Consider the following 10,143-nt stretch of genomic DNA (forward strand, 5'->3'; position numbering starts at 1 on the left):
CTCCCTTCGTCTCCAAAAATTCGACCATTTTAGCCTAATTTTAGTCCCAAAATGATCAACCCATTTGCATTAAAATAACCATCAATTTACAATTATATTTGTGCAAAATTAGCTTCTTCATATAAAAATTTGTTTTTTTTCATGTATTTTTAATATTTTCTCTTTCTACTTTTTTACAAACCTCAATATAAATTTATTTTTCCAATATACTTTTACTTCTTTTTATTTAACTTTCTTAAATCTTAATACCCGCAAATCAACCCAAAAAAATCGTTCTTTCAGGGACGGAGGGAGTAATATTTTGCTTGATTTTAATAGTAACCTAATTTCTTTCCTTAAATTCCTATAAAAAGAAATTATCAAAAATTAAAGGTATTTAAAGGTGACAAAGGTATCTCAATTCTTATCTTCACTACAATTGGAAAGCTTTTAGTTTCCGCATGTTTTTCATGATTGTCTTAAATGGAAGCACTAAGCCGAGTAGCCGACCATCTACCTCAAAATATGCCCCGTTAAAGATTTATCAATTTATTAAATTAATTTTATTAGTTTCATAAGATAATATCAACCACTCGATCAGTTGTTACAAATAATTCCAATAAAAGGCGTCTTATGTTTAGCCGGTCACACCGTGTGACCAATTATGAAACAATAAAATAATCTCTATAACATTGACCAAGTAACTCCTGTTATATTGACTGAGTAACTCTTATAATATTGATCGAGTAATCTTATAACATTGACGAAATAACCCCTTTAATATTGACCAACTAACCCCTATTACACTGAAATAACTCCTATATCATAATGAGTGGCTATATGATGTGACCAGCCACATAAAAGAATTAGCCTTTTTTCAATAGTAATGTATGTAACTTGGCCATACATGTATTTTGATGGGTTTGAAACTTTGGGTTAGGGACTTAAGGTCATATCAGATTATAGGCCAATAATTGTTTAACTTGGAATACAAGACTACAACCAATGAACTTGAAACTTTGGGTTAGGGACTTAAGGTCATATCAGATTATAGGCCAATAATTGTTTAACTTGGAATACAAGACTACAACCAATGAACTTGTAATAAATAATCAATATAATAGTCACGGTACACTAATTTTCCAATTAGAACACTTCAATATAAACATCGTACAAACAAATGTTCCATATAATTTTAAGTGCAAATGTACAATTAGGACAAATCAAAATTTCCAATCAATGATAAGAATTTGTTTTGCTTCAATGGTTAATATAGAATAAAATAATTTAGAGTTAGAGACTAGGGTTGTTTAGTTGACAAAGTAAAATGGGGAAAGTGAAAATTCATGGGATTTTAAAATTTGGGGTGTTGTTTGATTGACATAAAAAAGTAAAAATGGGGGAAGTTGGAATACATGGGAATTTCCACTTTCCACAAAATATAGGAAGTGAATTACCTAACCCACCCTTGGTCATTCAAAGTTTATGGGAATTCCAACTTTCCATTGCATAACCAAACAAGTTAAAGAAATTCCTAAGAATTTCATTTGAGAAATGATTTCACATGAAATAAAACTTCCTACGGAAATTTATTTCCCGTGTCAACCAAATGAGGCCTAACATTCGCTCTATTTTTTTTTTCAAAATTGCACCACAACCCCTTTTTTTTTGCCTTTTTAATAACAGGTTAGAAGTTGGAACCTTCTTTTCTCAACTCAAATGCTTCGAGTTTCTTGACTTTTTATGTTCTAATCGAGATTAGCTTAGACATGCCTCGGTTCCCTAAGTGTAGTGGATTAGAGAGTTATCTTTATCTACTCTATGAATGTGCAAGACTTCCCCAGTTGTTGATGGGCTGAGAAAAGACAATTTAGCACGTAATAGTAGAATGAATTTTGCATCTAAAAACAATTGCATGCAACTTGAACCATGGCATCAACTGGTGAAGGTGATCCCGAACGGCTAAGCGCTGTCGTTCATCAATTGAATGAGACCATTGTGCTACTACTTCATTATATCCTTTGACTCTTTATAGTAGCTGTCACATTGTCCTAATTTTTGGTATGTATATATTTTCTAGTATGCAAACTACGTAATTAAATAATACTCCAAAATATATTTGTATTCTCGTATTATTGCTATACTATTTTTAATATTCTTTCATTTTTTTTTCTTCATTTATCAAATAATACTATCCATCCAATAACAAATCACTATATTTTCTAAATATATGGTACTCCGTAATTTTTAAATGGAACAAACAAAAGAAAATATAACATTAATTATATTGATTTATGCGTAATTTTGTTCTGTATTACTAATTTATTACCAAATTAAGAAAAATAGTAAATGTTTATTTTTAGCTTAAGGATTACATTAGCATCATCTTAAGAAATAGGAAATTTTGATTTACACCACTAAGAAAAAACCTGATATTGACTTTTATCGCCTACTTTTTTTTTAGCTACCACACACACACACACACAAAATGAAAATTAATTTCACCACCACTTAACGAATTCTATCCAAAAATTAGTTAATGAGTCCCACCACATAAATGTGTCAATTACAATTTACTACGTGGAAAATTCTTTCTTTTATTTTTTGGAAGTAAAATAAATGTGTTATTAGAAGAAGATTCATATGTATCATCTAGAATAAGTAAGAATCAGTAGCTTTCGAAAAGGCCTTGTGCATAGACAAATGGCTCAAATTTTGTCACAAATATTCAAGTGGTAGATAATTCACATAATTGAATTGGCCCAATTTTTTTTTTAATTTCATCAATCATTTTAATGGTTGGCCGCCTTTGCTCTAACCTCTGCCTACACTTTGTCTTATGGCTGACCATCAATTAGACCCTAGAATATTCCTTTGCCCTTTCCTATGCTTTGTCTTTAACCAAAATCAGGATCTTTCAAAAACATATGGAATTATTCGTTAATCACTTAATCCTACTGTCTTAGGAGCTACATAATCTATATTCCCTCCGTTTTATAATGATCTACATAATTTGTTCAGGTACATTCATCTTCACAAGTTTGATCTTTTAGAATAGAAATACGAAGTATATTATGTACGTAAAAGCTATATAACATACATATCACATATTAACAATTAAGTGTTGCTGAGTATATATTAGTAAAATATATAGTCATATACATTAGATTATAACACATCCACAAAGATTGCTCATCTCGTCCCTATTTCTATCACCCATACAATCTCATCATACAAAAATCCATGATAATGGTGGGAGATACAACCATTAATTCACATGTTGCAATTGGATTATTGGAATAATTCTAAGCGTGATTGTCTTGACTCTCGAGTGCTCTCTACCTTATACGTGTGAGCGCATAGTACATCTGCAACACCATGCCCTTAATATAAGGGCAGAGTTGCATTGAAGACTAACAACTATCTCCACGGGCCGATGCGAGTTCTTCCGGGCACTTTCTCATGTGCACCCAACCAAGCGAACTTAATTATGGTATACCTTAATTAGCATATGAACTTTCTAGAAGAAAGATGCATTTTGTTGATACTTGGTATAGCCGTACGGGCAATACATCAAATATCTTTAAAGCAATTATATTATAAGAGCAATAATGGGTAGTACAATCAAATACCCGTTTAAAACAATCCCTTTAAAGCGCACATATTTGGCTGAAGCTAGTGTAATAGCCCCAGGATCTTCTTCCCTAGGTGAGTAGCCTAGGATCTAAAATCCATAGAATTAACATTGTTGGAATAACTATAGGCGTATAGCACAACAAACATATAGGATGACATTCTTGAAATTAAGTTAAAGTTTGTCACATAAAAGTGGGTCAAGGTAAAAGGGATTTTGGTGGAAAATATGATGGCAAAAAGTATCACTACGTGCATAATAGCACATAAAAAGTACTATTAAGACAACTTATATTTAATGGCTTAACATGAGAGCTATTATTCAGGCTCACCTGGGAAATATCCTAGTAGCAGGGAATTTCTATCAAACTGAAAACACGAGTCAGAAACTGGGAGGCAATAAAACTATCCTGAGAGCTATGCCTTTCATGAATTGGAAACTTGATTGTGGACTCTCAGATCTCCCTTCCCATGGGGTGAGATATACCTGGACAGACAATAGAGATAACAATGCTACTATTTTTGAAACCCTGGACATGTCTTTTGGTAATGATAATTGGAGAACCTTATACCCAAATTCTTTCACGCTCAATCTCCCTATCCTAATCTCTAATCATAGCCCCGTCATAATATCCACTTCTCAAAGAGCCACCAAGAGGAAAAGACCCTATAAAATAGAAGCTTGGTGCCTCAATTTCAAAGAAATCAAAGATGAGATTGAGGTAAAATGGAAGAAACCCCATAATGGTTCTTGTAGGGAATATTTCAAGCATTAACCCCAAGCTTGAACCCCACTGTGATCATACACTTAAGCATGGTGGCGTCCAAAGGGAAGGAAGCTAGAGCAAAAGAGTCGCCAACAAGTTTTAGGAACTTGTAAACCGTTCACAAGGTGAAGATTACACCCCTTAACGATCCATGAGATCGTCAACTCCAAAAGGTCTTGAACCAAATATGGTCCGGGGATGAAGGTACAAATCCAACCTAAAAGAAATTAAACCTGCCCTAAATAGGCATCTACTTCACTCTACTCGTATTCATGTGCGCTTTCTAATCAATAGGTTAACTCTAAACCTGTTTAGTCTATGTTGGTTGAATTTAATGCACAGGAAAACTATTATTGGCGATCACTTGAATTATAATCATATTAGCCTAAACAAGATTGTTAATTATCTTATTAAGCGTGATTACAAGTACAAATTCCCTTTAAACATGCATAAAAGGCGTGATCAAGCAATAACAATGAATATAACATCAAGCAACATAATAATCATCATAATAATTATAAAAATAATCATGTTAATAATAAAGCTTAAATATAATAGCAAGATCCAAGGCATGATACTAACAAGATTAATAACAAACCCTAACATGTCACTAAGCATTAAAGATCAAAGCTTTAACCCTAACATGATACTAACATGATATTAGAAAAGAAAATAGGAAGCATCCTAGAAATCATAATTGATATAAGCAAATCACCCTAAATATCATACTAAGGAAAGCATCCTAACATGATACTAGGAACCAAAATAACAATCTTAACATGATTTCTATATCATAAGACCAATTAAACAATTAAAGTACTTACTTGGATGCCTCGTACCTCTTTCTAATAACAAAATACACGCATTAGTAACTTCAAGGAAAATATAAAATCAAACAATTAAATTAAATAATTGAAATAGAGATTTGGGACCAAACCCTCAGAAATTATAACCTTTCACGTCTAGGGCGAAGGCAACTTCGAACTTGGGTAGGTGTTTCTAGATCTCGTGTATGCGGAATTTTGTTTGTGAAAAGCTAGAGAGATAAGAGCATTTAGAGAATAGATGATTGTGGATGTAGAATTGATTGTTGTGGATTATTAAAAATGAAGGTTCAGGACCCTATTTATAAGAAAACAGTCTGGAAATAGGTAGAATTTGATAAGGAATAAAACTCCACACTGTCGCTGCAAAACCGACTTTGTCACTTGGCGACAAGGTCTGTCGCGTGGCGACAAGGCTTGTCGCGTAGTGACAGGCCTGTCGTTTGGCGAAAGCTTGGATTCCTACGCGCTTTCAAACACGGAGTCCACTTATCAATCAAAATTGAATCGTAAAGTCCGTATGAAAACTGAAATCGTATTTTTCATAAAATAATATTTTATTCCAAATAAAACTTATCAAAATATAATTATTAATTCTAATTTTATTAAGACTTAAGAGAACCTTCTAGATAATTCTAGAAGACCATCATTAATTCCAATAACTTTAGGAATAAGAAATAACATTGGGCCCTCCCCTAGATCATCGGGCCGCATGTAAAGATCAAACGGGCCCAGTTTAGTATTTTGGCCATAACTTCCTCATTATTCATCGGAATTGGGCTTATAATATATCGTTGGAAAGCTCTTTGCAAGACCCATCCAACTACACTATTATTGGACCCTTGTCGTGGACCAAACTAAACTGGATTGGATGTTTTCATAAAATAGAGTTGTTTTCCGAAAACAGAAAGAAAGAATTTTTAATAAAACTAACCGCAACACTTGACCTTTCACACTTTCACCTTGTTCGATAATCATTCGACGCAAAAGGTATTCATCACTGGTTTTGGTTTTGGGGAGACACAAATGGGTGTCTACAGAAGCCCTCACTTTGACTGAGTTTGGAGAAACGCATGTTCCGAAAACGAAAGTCAAAGTATCGATAGGGACGGAGAATGATTCAGAACGTTCTGCGATCCTAAATCATTCTTGTAACGCCGATACCTGCAAACTAGCGTTAGTTAAACAGATAAAAGAGTTAAGAAACGCGTATCTTGCACCGTCGAGCACACGTCTCTGAAGGTAACTGATTTGTTGCATTTGTTGAAGACCGCTCTGCTTCCTATTTCATCGAAGATGACTTTGCTTGTAGTCATTCTCCGCCGCTTGTGACCATCTTCCACATCCTAGGGAACACGATCGAAGATAACTCTGCTTGTAGCCATCTTCAGTTGTTTGTGACAACCCTCCACAAGCTAGGGAACGTTGTCGAAGATATCTTCGCCTGAAGTCATCCTCATTTGTTGCGACAATACTCTGAAGAATATCACCGAAGACCAATGCCTGTTGATCCTTTAAAGTTCGCTTGAACTTTGCTTCCGCTATGCCAGTACGTCGGCGCTTTTGCTTCTTGTGAACCATTACGTCGGTGCTTTTGTTGTTTATGAACCATTATGTCGGTGCTTTTGATATTTATGAACCATTATGTCGGTGCCTTTGTAGTGAGCCAATGTTCAGGCGCTTTAAGCGAAGTGAGACGATCTTTTTACCAGGTCTATCACTTGATTTAATCGTAATCGAGCCGATCATTAAATCATGTCAAGTTGCTTAGAGGGGCTAACTGGCGTACCAAGGAACCCAAATCGCTGCACGAGGTTCACATAACCATACTATGGAGCCCTGTACTCTGTCGCCGCTCCAGCGCTAGCCGGAACTGCTTGTCGCCGCTATTTCTGCTTGTCGCCAAGCGATAGACTTTGTCGCATCGCCATGCGACAGACTTGTTGTTTGGCGACAGGGTCGGGTTTTTTAAATACCCTCCCTTTCTTCTTCATTTTCCGCTGCTGCTGTTCTGTTTTTTCGCATTTGCTCAAAACTTCGATCTTCTCGTTCTCGCTCAATTCTCAACCGAATTCGCTCAAAATTGTTGCAAATCAAAGCTTATTTCATCTATTTTCCCGATCCATGTAAGTTTTACTCAAAATTAACTCGGTTCTTTGCTGAATTATGCATTCTTTGTTCGCGACTTTTTCGAAAATTCAAACATGTTCTTTCTTAATTTGCTTCTTTTGTTGAATTTTATGCCTTGAACTTGCTTGATTATGCTTATGCATTGCCTTGGGAGTGTTTTGAGACTTGTTTGACTCAATTTGGTGAAGAAATGAGCGATTCACCATTGTTGGACCTCTTGAGGTCGTGAAGAACAATGTGACCCGTTCTTTGTGTTTTTACTAGTTCTTCTTGTTCAAATTGTCACAATGTTTGTCATAGTATTGCAAGAAATTGTTTGGTATCTCGAAAATGCTAATTATGCTTATGTTGAATTTGTGCTTTGTTTTAGTACTACGTACTCCATTTTTTTGCGAACATAGTATCATGCGGCTAGGCAAACCTTAGATACTATAGAGCCTTAATCTTTATTATTTGCATAACATAGCATGGTTAGGCAACGCGGCTCTGGTTCTCAGTCGAGGGACACACGCCAGGAGGACGAGCCTGTCGGCGAGGGTGAGGACCCCTCTACTAGACTTAGACCTCTTCCAGAGTGGGATGAGCACACTCTCTTCTTTTCTCCTAAGCACCATATTTCTGAGCGGTTGCGACGCGGGCTCATCAGTGGGAGGACTCGCAGTCATGGTTCTGGAAACAACGTCATCGGTACGCTATACAAAGTGTACTTCAGCAGAGACGAGGCGCTGCGACAGCTGTGGGAGTCCTGTGGGTTGACTCCCCTCTTTCGGGCTACTCAGGCCATGTACTCCTATGATGGGGGTAACCTCGTCGTCCGAGCTTTGGTGGAGTTCTTTTGGGACACCACCTACACCTTTCACTTTCCTTGGGGTAAGATGACGATCACTCTTGCCGACTTCAGTCTCATCATGGGTTTGGAGTTTCGTTCTTCTCCACTGCCATTTGACAGTGATATTATTGTCTACTCACCGATGGTTTTGGAGTTATTGGGTCCGATTGCTATTCGGGCCCGTGCTGAGGCTCAGCCGGGACAGCTTAGTTTCCGGTGCATCCGCCGTTCCACCTTAGTAGCGGCTTTTGAGGATGATGCGGCCACTTGCGAGCAGCGGGTGCGCATCTTTGTTCTTATTTTGCTGTCAGGGACCTTTTCTCCTGACAAGGGTAGTCGAGTGCTCCTCTACTACCAGAGGGTTGTTCGCAACCTTCACCTGGTCGGGACGTATGACTGGGCCAGCTTGGCCTATGCTGACTTTCTTCTGCGCCTGCGACGTTCCTGTCGCCACAGGGCCTTGTCTGGAGAGATCGCACTTTCCAGTTTTTGGAGGGTGGTAGAGGTATATTTCTATCCTTTTGATATTAGCTCTAGACTTGTGCAAGAATTTGCTGACTTTCTCCTATCTATGTAGATTTGGTTCTACGAGTACTTCCCCTCGCTTGCGCTGGTGAGACCTTCACCTAGCGAGCTTCCTGTTGGCGCTGGTTGGGGAGGTCGCATCGGTCAGGTTGAGACTACACGTATTCGAGATCTGATCCTCTCGGTAGTTTCTCGTGAACACTTGTTTTTTGATATTACTCTTTTGAGAGCTTTTATGTTACATAGCTGTTTTGTAGGAGCCTGCCGTGGTGTACCGACCATGGGCTGATTTGGCTATACATGTGCTGGCCGCGCGGTATACTACCAGCGTCGTTATTTTCAGGGGACGTATGACGCTACATTGTATCTTGGCGAGAGAGTAGCTATTCAGCACTCCTCGGATGTTTTCGTTGTCCCTACTTGCCCGCCTCAACATATGTTTCACGAGGCGTTGATGCGTGACTCTGCGAGTCGATCGTTTCCTGGCACTCCCTGGCGGTCTCATGTCCATTTGGAGCAGAGTTACGAGGATGACTTGCTGCCTTTGCTAGCGCCGACCCCTATTTTGTCTGAGGAGGCAGCGGTATGCTTTACTTTTTATTTTTTCTTTAGGTAGCCCCCAAGTGAATTCTGATCATTTGAATTTTATTTTATCAGGCTGGGCCTAGGGAGTTTGTCCCTCCAAGGATGTCTATCTATTACCAGGGTGTGTTCGAACCGATCGAGGAGATGATTCCTCCAGCCCCCGAGGATCAACGTTTTGTGGAGCGCTCCATTCCGCGTCACCAGACTCAGGTGAGCTTATCTATTTTCTTGCTTTTGTATTTTTTTTGTATTATTATTGACTTTATTCCTTTGATAGTTTTCTCGCGAGGTGGTGACAGCTATGGCGAGGTGTATAGACGCCTTTCACAGCCAGCTCGTGAGGTTACAGAACCGAGCTACCTGTCGGGGGAACGACGTTGAGGAGGTATCTCTCTTGTCTTTCTTTTGTGTCACCTTTTATTATATCCTTTACTTGGTAACTGACTTGTTTTACCTTTGCAGGGACAGCCTATTCCTTCACCCCGCACTCGGTCGAGACCCGAGGCTAGGAGAGAGCCGACTAGATCTGGCTTAAGGCGTCGCCGCACTTCTGATGGCGGCCGAGGTGGCCGGTCTGAGGTTGCTCCCGCCGAGGACTCGGTTTCTTCGGCTGAGGATGTCTTTGGTGGGTCGACGGGCCAAGGAGGCGTGACATCGGCTCCTTCGATGGGTGGTGGGACGTACGAGGTTGGCTCGTCGTCGCAGCAGCCCTTGCAGCCTCGGCCGTTGTCGATTGGTGAGCCTGGGTGGACTGGCCCTGAGCTGAGGTTTCCGCAGACTGGCGGGTCAGGAGATGGTGAGGGGCATACTTGGTAGTGGAATAATCGGTCGTTGGACAATCACCCTAAACCAAACAATGTTTTTACCAAAA

The sequence above is a fragment of the Chenopodium album genome, chromosome 17 (genome assembly GCF_948465745.1).
Source record: "Chenopodium album chromosome 17, dcCheAlbu1.1, whole genome shotgun sequence".
Lineage (NCBI taxonomy): Eukaryota > Viridiplantae > Streptophyta > Magnoliopsida > Caryophyllales > Amaranthaceae > Chenopodium > Chenopodium album.